This window comes from Cannabis sativa, chromosome 4, assembly GCF_029168945.1.
Source record: "Cannabis sativa cultivar Pink pepper isolate KNU-18-1 chromosome 4, ASM2916894v1, whole genome shotgun sequence".
Lineage (NCBI taxonomy): Eukaryota > Viridiplantae > Streptophyta > Magnoliopsida > Rosales > Cannabaceae > Cannabis > Cannabis sativa.
Genome location: NC_083604.1, coordinates 55,485,198 through 55,500,760, shown reverse-complemented (window position 1 = coordinate 55,500,760; position 15,563 = coordinate 55,485,198).

Genomic DNA, 15,563 nt, shown 5'->3' with positions numbered 1-15,563 from the left:
GCACACTTAGATCCAAGAACGCAAGCTCTCCTTGCTTCCAACCAGCTGAAGAACCTTCAGCAGTTCAGTCTGTTGAACTCTCCTCAGACAATGCAGATTCGAAATCCTTCTTCAACCTCTTGAATTTTCACTGAATTTTCATCTGCATATAACCCAAAAAACACAAGAGATATATTTTTCCCTAGTAGAGCAAGAATCAAGAACGATTCTATCAAAGATGAGAGAGTTAGTTAGAAAAAGTAACAACTGAATATTATATATCCCGTTGAAAGAGAATCGTTTGGCTAACTAACTAACATAGCTAAATCCAGCTAGCACTGACTCAAACAAGAAATAAACAAATGAACAAAAAGTTGTCATGGCACAATATAAAAGTCACCAAGACAGAACAGATGAAATTGATGACAACTTAGATGACCAATGATATAGACCAAGACAGTAAAATGAACAACCAGGAATTCACATAATTTTCCATACAAAAACTATGACACTTACAATCCTTCCCTTGGTAAATTTTGATCAACAACCATGCACAAAAGACAGAGAGACACACAATATCACAAACACAGCAAAAGACTAACACAAAAGCAACAAGATAAAGATTTGCAAAAAGAAACACAAGTAACCAGTCAAAAGTCTAAAACCAAAATATGAACACTGTGTACAGTCTTTAAACAAAAAATTAAATGCTTAATATCTCCCCCTCGATGATCATAATCACTCGTTGCTGGAATAGGTAACAAGAGAAACAACAGAGCCAAGTATCTTGGTAACACCACCAACAGGAGCAGAAGATTGAGCAGCATTGGATGACTCCCCCTGGACACTAACTATTGTGGAGTCATTCTGATCACAGACACTAACTTACTCTCCCTGGAAAGCAGCAGATGTAGATCTAGTAAGACCATGAGCAAAATCTTGCTCCCCCTGGACATCAGAAGACACTTTCTTTTCTTGACCAATAAATGTTGGGTTTAATACCCTAAATAAAACCCATTTTAATATAATTAGATTTACTAATTAATATAAGATCAGAAATTATTTTTATGTTGCATGGTTCACATGATTTATTTCATGATTATGTTTAATGTATAAATTTAATTAAGTCCATAACATATAAATATATATATATATATTTGCTCATGATTATAGTGTCATCAGCACACTGGAATATAATCATGATTATATGTTCAAAAGTTTAATTCCCATGATTTTTCAGTTCACTGAATTTAGACTGACATGATAATCGGCGATAAGGTATACTTACACCTTGGATAAGTGTTATGTCCTTTCGAAGGGCATTGGCAAAGTTTACCAGTATCGGATGTATAGAGTATACATTGGAAGAGATCGATATTGATCTTGGATAAGATATCATAAACTTACCATTATATCTTGATCTTACGTCTATGGATTTTAATCCTGATATGGTTAGGTTGAACTTAGTTGTATAATTAATGTTCTTCAAGTTGTTCGTGGATCCTAACCAATGTTTTTGGAGAATATTTACATCTTGGGAACATTGTAGTTCAATTGAGTAGGAGCGCTAATCATAGATTTGGAATCTATAGTTTCTTTAAGTATTAAGAAGTGAAACGATGATTTCCTTCGAGCTTGACTGAATAGAAATAAATGATTGAGGCCTCATTTCAGTAATTATGTTAGTTTACAAAAATATAATTTATAGCAGGTAGCTAAATATTTTAAGGATAAAATACATTGAAGGGTAGAATGGTAAATTTTCCCCTATTCAATGTAGATCATCTATAGAGGATCTTTGACTATTAGGATTGTAACAATAGATAATCATAACGTATCTATAATGTTGTACATATAGAGCGTTCTATATAATTGAGAATGCTATTTGATGCCAAATCTATAGTGGCGCAAGGCAGAATTAATAAGTTAGAGAATTCACTTGGTAAATTCTAGATCTACTTATTGGAAGCTCGGTTATATAGGTCCATGGTCCCCTCACTAGCTGAGATAATACTGCTTGCAGACTCAGTTAATTGATTTTAATTAATCAATTATAATTCTAAAATTAGACTATGTCTTATTTATGAATTTTCACTAAGCAAGGGCTTAATTGTGAAGAAAAGAGGTTTTGGGGTCAATTTGTTAATTAAGAGACTTTGCATGGTCTAATTAATAAATAATATAAATAGAAATTTTATTTGATAATTAATTATAATTATTAAATAAATAGTTTCGACATTTATATGATTGAATTGAAAAATATAATATTATTGAAAGAAGAATAAATAGTTGAAATAAAGTGGCAAAATTGTAACTAGAAAGTAGTCCATTTAGTGGCTGGCCTTAATGTGTTTTTTGCCCATTATTTAATTCTTTTTTGATCCATATAATTCAACCAGAAGCCCTAGTTGAAACATTGTATAAGGAACGTGATTCTCTCATCTCATTCGACTATTCAACGAAATTTTTTACTTTTTAACCTACCAAATCTAGTTTTCATTCTCTGACAACTAGTAGAAGAGAGACACCTTCTAGGCATTTTTCAAGCCTCCTTCATTGTTCTTCATACTCGAGCCTTAGTGATAGAGTGACATGCCCACACATAGCAAGTCAAGTACTCAATCATAGTGAGTAAGACGGTAGTAACCAAACCCGAAGGAGAGAAAGAGATCCAAGCTTAGATCTTGATAATACTCAGCGACAGAAAGGAACAATGGTTAGAGATCTGAGCGCAAGGAGTCATATTATTCTGCTACAATCAATGTAAGGTTTTCTAAACTCTTATGTGTTTAATTTAATTGTTTTAGAGATATTCATATTTAGGATGTTAATCAACGTACTTGTTAGTAAATCTAGATCTTGGTAAAATATTCCCAACATCTGGTCTCAGAGCCATGGTAATGATTTACTTTCATGTAATCTGGATTTAAAACGATGAATGTTGTTTATTGTGTTGCTTTGGATGTGTTCATATTGGTTTATGTGTTACTTGATGAATGCATGTGATTTACAAAAATTTTCCGCGAAAATAATTTATTTGGATTTCTTGTGAATAATTAAGCAACTTTTGTTTTTACGTAACTTAATTCCAATAAAAAGGGAGAGAGATATGGTGGTTTGAAGTTTCGGGTCCATTGGGTGCATCAATGTCGAGCACCATGTGCGCATAGCACTCGAACAAGGTGATCCGCGCGCGCATGTGCTTCAAACAATTCCTTGTCTGAACTCGCTCCACGCACTCGTGACCCTGCTCCTCTCCCGTGTCCAATGCTGCAGGTGCCGAGAATTCTCGGCGTGACACCCTACAGGTGCCCTTCCACGCACGCATGAAGGCTGCGTGCAGCCTGTTGCACGCCCATGGGTGATTTTTCACCCAAAATTTGATTTTTTGGGATTTTTTCACCCAATTTCGAATTTTTCAATTTTCAACCCTAATTTTTAAATAAAATATTACTTTTACCATTTAAACTTAAATATCAAATTTTAAATTAATAATATTTAATTTTTAAAATAAATTATTATTAATTTTTGATATTTTGAGGTTTAAATTTAAAAATTGATTATCATCAAATTTTAAAATTTTGTTAATTTTTTTAATATTTATATATTATTTAATTATAAGATGCGATATTTTAATATTGGTATATTTTTAAATTAAAAGATAGCATTATCTTTTTAATTTAAAATATTATATTAAAATTATCTTGTAGCATAAATTAAATAATTAATAAATTTGAAATTAACCTAGATATTTTTATAGACATTCTAACCATAATATTTTCAGATTCAAAATTGGTTATTTAGTTAAATATTTTATTGTTTATAATTATAAGTTAGAAAAATGATATCATTTTACTTATTAGACATTTATAAATTATATTTTAAATATTTAAATAACCTAGATATTTTTGTAGAAATTTAAAAAAAAAATGTTTAATTTGAGACATATTGACATATAATTCGAATAATTGTTATTTGTTTATTATTTTATTCTTAAAACAATAATTTCTTAGCCATAACTGTTTTAAAATTGATTTATTTTATTATTTTAATTTTATTAAATTATAAGATGAGAAAATAATATTAATAACATCTATTTGTTTATTTTCAAATCATTTATCTTAACAAGGTCAACAAACTCTATTAAATAAAACTGAACTTAATTAAATAAAAGCATCGCCAAATAACCATCTATATTGGTAAGAAAAAATATGAAACTAGGCATGAGAACGTTGAGAAGCTAAAAGCCTCAAAAATAGATATCCTAAATCTTGTTTGGAATTAGATTCAGAAGCAGACGTGCATCTATGGTACAGGTGGTTCTTGCTCCCCTCAATTTCCTAAAACTAATGTATAGATATACTTTTGTATCATTTCTACAATTAGTATACACATATAGTATACATGATAAATTTAATTACAGATTAATTTTATTACACAATATATGATTTCCTCCTATAGTAAAACAAATAATATTATATATAATTTTTTGAAAAAGAAAAATTAGTTGAAAAGTCAAAATATAAAAAAAAATATATATATATATAGATATTATTTTTTAATTCTCCCACTATTTTCTCTAACTTCTCACTTCCCATTATCATTGCCACTCTCCACTCTTTTCACATAACGTAAAAAAAAATTGAGAAGAGAAAGAAAAAAGGGGTATCGACACTTTACAAAGAAAAGAGAAAAGAAAAAAAAAAAGAGAAAGAATGAAAAGAAAAATCACTATTATTGTTCTTCTTCAAATTGTTCAAAGTCTTCAAGGGTAAGTATCTATGCAATACATTCATTCTTCTCTCTATTTTACTTTGTACTCATTCTCTTCTTTTTCTTTTCTATTCATCTATAGAATGCCCTCATTTTATAAATAAAAAAGAATGACATCATTCCACCAATCAAAAGATGCCCTATTCCATGGAGTGCTCTGATTCCAAAAAATATAAATTTATGGAATGCTCTCGTTGTTAGGGTTTATGCTCTGAAAAGCCTATAAAGACATTTTTTATTATTAATAAGAGTTGAATATTTTGATATATGCATGAATGTTAAATTATTACTATTTAATATTGAATAATTTATCTATATATAAATATTAAAAATGAAAGAAATTGATTTTGTGTCATTCTCATTATCAATCAGAGTCATATATACAATATACAAGCATAATATTATGCATGAATTAGCCAACTAATTGCTAAAAATATGGAACAAATATTGACCAATTCAAATTATGATATATACAGAAATAAGAGAATATATATCTTAATTTGAATTGGTCATTATTTGTTCCATATTTTTAACAATTAGTTAGCTATTTTATAGCATAATATTATACTTGTATATTGTATATATGAGTCTGATTGATAATACAATGGCACGGAATCAATTTCCTTCATGGTATCAGCTACCAATTTGATCCTCTCTGTTGAACCATAGTAGTTCACCTTCTTCTTCTTCTTCTCACTCTCAAAAATGGCAAAAAGTACGGCCAAATTCCATCTTGCCCTCACCATCACCAATGGAAATCTCTTGTTTCTATCACGTTAGATAACGAGCAGGCTCTGTATCACTCATGGGCTCCCTTGTTGACCAACCTTACTCGGGTTCATGATCTCTACAATCATATTGTTCCACCCACAGAGGAACTTGACAGAGTAGCATACCTTGCTGCAAAAACAGCCGACCTTGCCTTATGAAAATGCCTTGACACTGCGATTCTCCAGTGGATATATGGTACCATTTCCTCTGACCTTCTCCTTGCTATCCTACGACGTAATGACATAGTTGAGGGAGCATGAAAACGACTTGAAGCTTTATTTCAGGACAATAAGGCTTCGCGAGCAAACCTCCTCGAGGAAGACTTCACCACTATCGTTTTCGAGGAACACCATACGTACCATCAACAACTACTACAATTACCTTCAATCTCTTGTAGATTGGCTTGCGGATGTCGATGCCCCGGTGTCAAATGGGCAGCTCATGTTACGTCTCACAGGTTCTTTGCCAGAGGCGTACATTGGTACAATTGATTTCATCCAAAATCAAAACCCCTTACCTTTGTTCGAAAGCTGTCGATTAAGGTTAAAAATGGAAAAATGCACAATCAAAGCACGTGTCGCATGTGAATCCGGAACCTACAATGGCACACCCATGGTTGCAGTAACCACTAATGACTCCAATGACTCTTCCTCTGCTCCTAACGCAACAACAGTAACAACAACAAAAATAAAGGTCAAGGAAAAGGAAAAGGGTCTAGTCAACAAGGTGGGGCCAGTGGTGGTGCGTTTATTCAGGAGCCACGTCCTCAAATTCAATCACAATGGCCACAGTGGCAGCCAAATTGAGAAGGGTGGACCATTCTTCATTGTCCTTTCCCTGCCTATTCTTGGCATCCACGACCCAATTACATGACCCAAAAATCTTTTGTTGGGCCTGGTGTGCTTAAGCCCAAATCTCAAGCCTTCAATGTGATGACTCCATCTATTACTAGTTACACGTAAACTGATATTGAGGCCACTATGCATGCTCTATCTTTCTCTCAACCCGATGGAAACTACTACATAGATACCGGTGCCACATCTAACATGATGGCAGATGCAGGTATTCTCTCGTCTTATTTCAATTCAAGCAATAAAAATCATAACATTATTGTTGGTAGTGGTCATTTAATTCCATTTGTCAGTCACGGTAGCACTAATTTACCCCAACCTTATCCTCTTTTGTTCTTCAAAGTGTGTTACATGCTCCCAAACTCCTTAAAAATCTTATCTTTGTTCTTAAATTTACCACTCACAATATGGTTTCTATGTCTTTTGACCCTTTTGGTTTTTCAATCAATGATTTACAGACGAGGACCACACTAGTGAGATGTGACAGTGTTGGGGACTTATATCCTCTCTTCTCAAATTCTCAAGCCACATCACCCACACATTCAACTTTTACTACTATGAGAATTAGCCGATAATTAAAGCTTAATTCTGAAATTAGATTTTTAATTATGTTTTATAAATTTATGGAGATATATTTTAATTCTAGGTGTGTTATTTATGTTCTATAGGAAATTTCATGTTTTTCATATTTATGCCCGGCAACATTGGAACGCGATGTTTGGCCGATAGAATCACATTTTCTTATGAGTTTGTAATTTAGTAATAGCGGGGCAACTTAGATAGACTTTGAGAATGTCAAAAATATTTGAGGTATTAGATTTGACAAAAATACCCCTATGTGGCTAAGAGACTTTTTGGTGTAAGTAGGAGCAAAATAGTCTTTTTGTTGGGAATATTTTACCAAGATCTAGATTAACTAACAAGTATGTTGATTAACATCCTAAATATGAATATCTCTAAAATAATGAAATTAAACACATAAGAGTTTAAGAAAACATTGATTGCAACAGAATATAATGACTCCTTCCGTTCAGATCTCTAGCCCTTGATTCCTTTCTGTAGCAGAGCATTATAAAGATCTAAACCTGGATCTCTTTCTCTCCTTTGGGTGTGGTTACCACCGTCTTACTCACTATGATTGAGTACTTGACTTGCTATGTGTGGGCATGACACTCTTTCACTCAAGGATTCGAATTGGATGAACAATGAAGGAGGTTTGAAATCACTATTGAATGTGTCTTTCATCTACTTGTTGTCAAAGAATGAAAACTAGATTTAGTTTGGTTGAATAGTCAAGTTGACAAGAGGACTAGATGAGAGCATCATGTTCCTTTTATAGTGTTTCAACTAGGGCTTAGGGCTGAATTATATGAATTAAAAAAGAATAAAATATTGAGCAAAAATCAGTTAATTGTCGTACACTAATAGGACCATTCTCTAGTTACAATTTTGCCATTTTTTTCAACAAATTATTCTTCTTTCAATAATACCATATTTTTCAATTCAATTCTACAAATACCAAAACTATATATTTAATAATTATAATTAATTACCAAATAAAATTATCATTTATATTATTTATTAATTAGACCATATGAAGTCTCTTAATTAACAAATAGATCCCAAAACCTCTTTTCTTCATAGTTAAGCCCTTGCTTAGTGAAAACTCATAAATAAGACATAGTCTAATTATAGAATTATAATTAATTAATTAAAATTAATTAACTGAGTCTGCAAGCAGTATTATCTCAACTAGTGAGGGCATCATGGGCCTATATAACTGAGATTTCAATAAATAGATCTAGAATTCACCAAGTAAATTCTCTAACTTATTAATTCCGCCTTGCGCCACTATAGATTTGGAATTGAATAGCACTCTCAATTATATAGAACGCTCTATATGTACCACGATATAGATACGTTATGATTATCCATTGTTACAATCCTAATAGTCAAAGATCCTTTATAGATGATCTACACTAAATAGGTACAAATTTACCTTTCTACCCTTCAATGTATTTTATCCTTAAAACACTTAGCTACCTATAAATGATACTTAAGTAAACTAATCTAATTACTTAAATGAGGCCTCAATCATCTATCTCTATGCAACCAAGCTCGAAGGAAATCATCGTTTCACTTCTTATAAATACTTATAGAAGTTATAGATTCATATCTATGATCAGGGCTCCCACTCAATTGAACTACCATGTTCCCAAGATGTAAATATCCACCAAAACTATTAGTTAGCATCCACAAACAACTTGAAGAACATAAATAATACAACTAAGCTAAACTTAACCATATTAGGATTAAGATCCCTAGACCTAAGATCAACCATTGATATTGACTTAGAAAGATATAACGGTAAGTTTATGATATCTTATCCAAGTTCAATATCGGTCTCTTCCAATGTATACTTCATACATCCTATACTGGTAAATTCTACCAATGCCCTGGAAAGGACATAACACTTATCTAAGGTGTAAGTATACCTTATCGCCGATTATCATGCCAGTCTAAATCCAATGAACTGACAAATCATGGAAATTTAACTTTTGAACATATAATCATGATTATATTCCACTGTGTTGACGACACTATAATCATGAAAAAAATATATATTTATATATTTACATATGTTCTGGACTTAATAGAATTTATACATTAAACATAATCATGAAATAAATTATGTGAACCATGCAATATAAAAGTGATTTTCGATCTTTTATTAATTAGTAAATCTAATTATATTGAAATAGATTTTATTTAGGGTACAAAACCGAACACTTTTTCCCTAAGTAAGTTTTTGTCCTTTAGTGAATTATAAGAGAATGAATTAAATCTGATTTTAGCTTAATGATTTTATTAGATAAACTAAAGGAATTATCTTTTATTTTTTTTATTTTTACCAAAATTAGAAAAGAACACTCTCTTTCTTTCTTCAACCCTCTCTCTCAATCTCTCTTGAATGCAGCAAGTTGGGTTTTCTTCAGCTCAATTCTCGGTGTTCTAGCAGAATTTGTAGGTTTCAATCTAAGGTAAACTTCCAAGCTCTCTTTCCATGGTTTTTTTCTAAGTTGTGAGATAGGTTTTGTGCATGACTTTTAGAGTTAGGTTTCTGTAGTTGTTGATGATGTTTGATTTTGTTTTCTGACGATGTGTGCATGTTATTTGAGCTGGTTTGGAGTTGATTTGAGTATTGTTGTTGTGTTTGAACTTTATGTTGGATATTATTTGTGACAGTCAGTAGTCCCGTGATCCGTAAGGGGAAATACCGGGTAAGCTGTGCAATCCCACACCGCCTGGGGAAGGTCAAGTGGGATGATTCTGAGACTGTGTAGGTATGTGACTACACAGTTGAAGAGGGCTTAAATGGATTGATTGGTACTACCTATGTCAACAAGGTGCATCTTGTTTTTCGGTAGCCTATCTCGAAAGAACTCCACAGTTAAGCGTGCTTGGCCTGGAGCAATTTCAAGGATGGGTGACCTCCTGGGAAGTTTTCCCAGGATGTGTGTGAGTGAGGACAAAGCACGCTGAAAACACTCGTGTTGGTCTGTAGGGTCAGTCATCAATCCAGAAAGCAGCCAGAGTGGCATACTCGTGTATAAGAGCCATTAGTCCGTGGGTGTAAGGGCCTAATGGAGGCTTGAAGTGGGGACGTTACATTATTTTACCAGGATCTTAGATCTACTCACAAGTATGTTGATTAATACCCTAAATATGAACTTTCTAAAATGATGAAATAAACACGTATAAAGTTTAGGAAACCTTACATTGGGTGCAGCGGAATATAATGACTCCTTCCGTTCAGATATCTAGCCCTTGATTCCTTTCTGTAGCAGAGCATTATCAATATCTGAACCTGGATCTCTTTCTCTGAATCTTTGATGCTGAAACTCCTTCTTGCTGAAAGTCTTTCTTCACGATCTTCCTCACTATGGTTGAGGTATCACTTGCTGTGTGTGGGCACTACTCATACACTAAGAATTTTAAAATTTGAGAGGGAAGAAAGAGAGAGGGAGTGGTCGGCCAGATAGGGAGAGAGGAGGCTCAGGTTTTTTTGAATCATAAGTGTCAGAAGAAAAAGTGTAATTTTCCTGAAACCTTCACTATCTATTTATAGCATTCCACTAGGGTTAGGTTTGAATTATTTGGCATTAAAATAATGAAAATATCAGTTTAAAAATTCAAACCAAGTGGCCGGCCATGTACAGTAATGGGCCTTACTTGGATTTTGCAGTTTTCTCAATTCTGCATCTGATTTTCTCAAAAACGCCAATTTTCAAATTCAACCATTTAAATGTCAATTCTAACTATTTAATAACTATAAATAATTATTAAAAAATATTATCATTTATCATATTTATTAATTGAACCATACAAAGTATCATAATTAACAAATATGCCCCTAAAACTCTTTCTTTACAATTTCGCCCTTACTTAGTGAAAAATTCACAAATAGACATAGTCTAATTTGAGAATTACAATTGATTAATCAAAACCAATTATATGAGTCTTACAAGCATTATTATCTCAACTAGTGCGGGGACCATGGGTCTATATAACCGAGCTTCCAATAAGTAGATCAATAATTTAGCACTAAAATTCACTAACTTATTAATTCTTCGTTGAATCCACGCATAGAACTTAGAATTGCACTCTCAGTATATAGAATGCTCTATATGTTCCACCATATAGACACATCATTAGTTATCCATTGTTATAATCCTAATGTGATCAATGATCCTCTATATGAATGATCTACACTGTAAAGGGATTAGATTACCGTAACACCCTACTATGTATTTTATCCTTAAAACACTTGACCCCATATAAATGATATTTCAGCTTATGTGAAATGAGTACTCCACCATTTATGTTCGTTTGGTCAAGCTCGAAGGAGATCATCCTTTGCTTACTATTCGCCAGATAGAAGCTATAGATTTCATGTTTATGTTAGCGCTCCCACTCAATTGCACTACCGTGTTCCCAAAATGTACGTATTACCCTGACCTAAAAGTAGGCTTAACTAACAAATCAAAGAACACGAATAGCCTTTCAAGATTGAGCCTAATCATAACAGGATTAAGAACATTTGATCTAGGATCAACTAGGCGATATTGACTTGAATAGATATTACGGTAAGTTTAATAAATCTAAGTCAAAGTTCAATATCGGTCCCTTCCGATGCATACTCCATGCATCCAACCTGAGCTTTACTTTAACCAATGCTCTGGAAAGAACATAGCACTTCTCCAAATGTAAGTAAACTCTGTTGTAGATTATCATATCAGTAAAACCCTATGTCTGATAAATCTAGGAAACTTTATTCACATAGTCATGTTTACTTTCCAATATGTTGACAGCACAATAAAAAGGATCAAGTATGTGAAAAGGGTTTCAGACGAATTCATACATTATGTACATATAATCATGAAATAAATCATGTGAACCATGCAACATTAAATGTTATTTCTGATCTATATTAATAAGTAAATCTGATTATATTGACATGAGTTTTATTTAGGACATAAAACCCAACACTTTAGAGCTCAAACTTTGCTCTCTCATGGTGATTTTGGTTCGTGGGGTTTGTATTTAGTTCTATTGCATGATTTATGTCTATTGTGGCCATATAAGGAAGTCTAGAAAGTTTGGAGACGTTTGGGGTCAATTTGATTTTTTTGGGAGGGGTTTGTTGTTGGAATTATTTTACCAGGATATAGATTTACTAACAAGTATGTTATTAACATCCTAAACATGAACTTCTAAAACGATATGAAGTAAACACATATAAAGTATCAGGAACCTTACAGGGGTTGCAGCGGAATATAATGTCTCCTTCCACTCAGATCTCTAACCCTTGTATTATTTTTGTAGCAGGGTATCACCAAGATCTGAGTTCGAATCTCCTTCTCTTGAAATTGGATTCTTCAAAGCCTTACACACTATGATTGAGTACCACTTGATGTGTGTGGGCACTCACTGTTTTCACTATGAGGCTTCGGTTTTGAAGAGAGGAATGGAGAGATAGGGTTTCGGCTAGGGTAGTGAAGGAGGCTTGAAATTTTTTATTGAAGGAATGAGATGCATCCTCTTTTCCCTTTAGCCATCACTACCTATTTATAGGAAACAACTTAGGGTTAGGTTAGATTTAATTAGCATTAAAATAATGAAAAATAAAGTGGCAAAACCCTTGTGAAGTGGCCGGCCATGGATTGTGGGCCCCACTTTGCAATTTTGCCATTTTTCTAATTTTTCATCTTATTTTCTCAAATATGCCATTTTTCCAATTTAACCACTTAAATGCCAATTCTAATTATTTAATAACTAAAAATTAATTATTAAATAATATTGTAATTTAACATATTTATTAATTAGACTCAACAAAGTCTCTTAACAAATAAACCCTAGAATCTCTTTTCTTCACAATTAAGCCCTTGCTTAGTGAAAATTCATAAACTAGACATAGTCTAATTTTAGAATTATAAATGATTAATCAAAATCAATTAACTGAGTCTTACAAGTAGTATTGTCTCAACTAGTATGGGGACCATGGGCCTATATATCAGAGCTTCCAATAAGCAGATCTAGAATTTACAAAGTAAATTCACTGACTTATTAATTCCTCGTTGCATCCACCATAGAACTTGGAATTGCACTCTCAATTATATAGAACGCTCTATATGTTCCACGATATAGATACGCTATTAGTTATCCATTCTTATAATCCCAATAATCAATGATCCTCTATAGATGATTTACATTGTATAGGGATTAATTTACCGTTACACCCTTCAATGTATTTTATCCTTAAAACACTTAGACACCTATAAATGATATTTCAGTGAACTAACATAATCACTGAAATGAGTACTCAACCATTTATCTCTGTTTAGCCAAGCTCGAAGGAAATCATCATTTCACTTCTATGCCCAGATAGAAGCTATAGATTCCATATCTATGACTAGTGCTCCCACTCAATTGCACTACCATTTTCCAAAATGTACGTATCACCCTGACCAAAAAGTAGGCTTAACTAACAAATCAAAGAACATGTATAATACTCTTGAGATCGAACCTAACCATGTCGGGATTAAGATCATTTGATCTAGGATCAACTAGGTGATATTGAATTGAATTGATATTATGGTAAATTTATCATATCTGATCCAAGTTCAATGTCGGTCCCTTCCAATGCATACTCCATGCATCCAACCCAAGCTTTACTTTAACCAATGCCCTGGAAAGGACATAACACTTATCTAAGGTGCAAGTAAATTATGTTGTAGATTATCATATCAGTTAAAACCCTGTGTACTGATAAATCTAGAAATATATATTTAATCACACAATCTTGATTACTTTCCACTGTGCTGACGACACAATAAACAAGAATATTAATGTGATAAGGGTTTGGATGAATTTATTAAATCAAATAAACATTTAAATGATAACATGAACCAAATGACACATTAAATAAGTGATGAAAATACTTCCGTCTCTTTATTGATATTTAAATGATAGAGATTATATTGAAATAAAGTTTTATACTGCAATGAGAAAGGCCATTGGAAACCCCAATGTCCTAAGCTTCTTGCAAAGAAACAAGGTATTTCTTTATAAACTGATGTGTTTTAGTGAATTATTATCCATTTGGATTATTAATTCTGGACTAATAACCTTGGTTATTTTCTTCTTATAGCTCAAGCTTCTTAAACTCGGATGCTGTCTTAGCGAGTTGGATCTGAAAGCTAGATTATGGATGGAGGTCGCCTATGATAAAGAAGAAGCTCATTTATTTTTTTGAATTAATTGTTTAAATTTTCAAACAATTTGGATTTCAAGTTCGGAATTTTATTCCCTGTTCGTTTCTCATAATATTGCAAATAATTTTTTTTATTTATAATAATTTTTTTTTTTTTACAAATAAATTGCAATCTATGAGTTGAGCTTCATTACTTTATCTTACAAATCAATTACCAATTGTTATATTTATTATGTTTGTATGTGTATGTGTTTTTATTATTGATACAAATTCTATAGTTATTTAAACTCCTTACAGAGTTATTACTACATAAACACTAGAAATTATTTCTATGTTTATGAGTAATTATTAATTCTAAAATAATTATTGAGAATTTATTTAATAAAAAGATCTTTTGATCTAATAGGGGTGGAGAAAAGTTAAGAATGATATGCAGTTCAACGATCTTTTATATCTAATGAACTCTGGATTATATTCAACTCCACATAATCTCTATCACACTTAGGGAATCATGATCTTTACTACCTTTAGGGGTGGATCATAATCTCTATATACTTAAGGGTGGACTTTATTCCACAGTACTCTTTGTGACACATATTTTTTAAACATGGAAATAAATATAATAAATTAGCTATTATCAGAATAAATCATTGATCTTGATTATATGTTCCAGTTTAGATTTACTGTTGTAATAAATAATGATACCAATAAAGTTCTTTGATAATGTATCACATTACCTTAATTGAGTGGGAGAATATTAAAATTCTTTACCTATCTTCATTTGGTTGACACTTGTGATAAGAAATTAAGAACACCTCTGATAAAATAAATCTAACCATTCACATGGATAGAAACAACTTATCAGAATTATGAGAATAAGATAGAAGAATTCTTGCATAGTCTATTCGAATGACTTGATTCAAGATTTCTAATCCTCATAACATTTTATGGTATCTTGATTTGATTGCTTAATCTCTAGCAAGTATTTTACACTTCAAATACTAGACTGCTATGTTGTTGATATAGTCTTAAAGAAACTTACAATTTCAGACTAAGATAATAAGTCACAACGAGATATCCCTCAAAACAATAGTAAGAGGTTAAAGTTATTATTTAACCAGACATCTATCATTGAGTGGGAGCCATCTGAGATGTAATCAAATGGGGAACATTAGAGGACAATCAAGAAATATTTATGAAAGTGACCTATATGTTAGATATTAAGGAACTATACATTAGTAATCCTAATATCCACACCAGCTCATTAAGAATTAGAGATGGTAGTTACTCTGGGGGTGGAGAAATTATTGTAGAAGAGAGTAAAACCCATCTATAATAATTCAAGCTCCATTAGAGAAGATATAACTTTGTAAATTCGAAATTACTAAAAAGTTATTATACTGAAGAAAATTCTA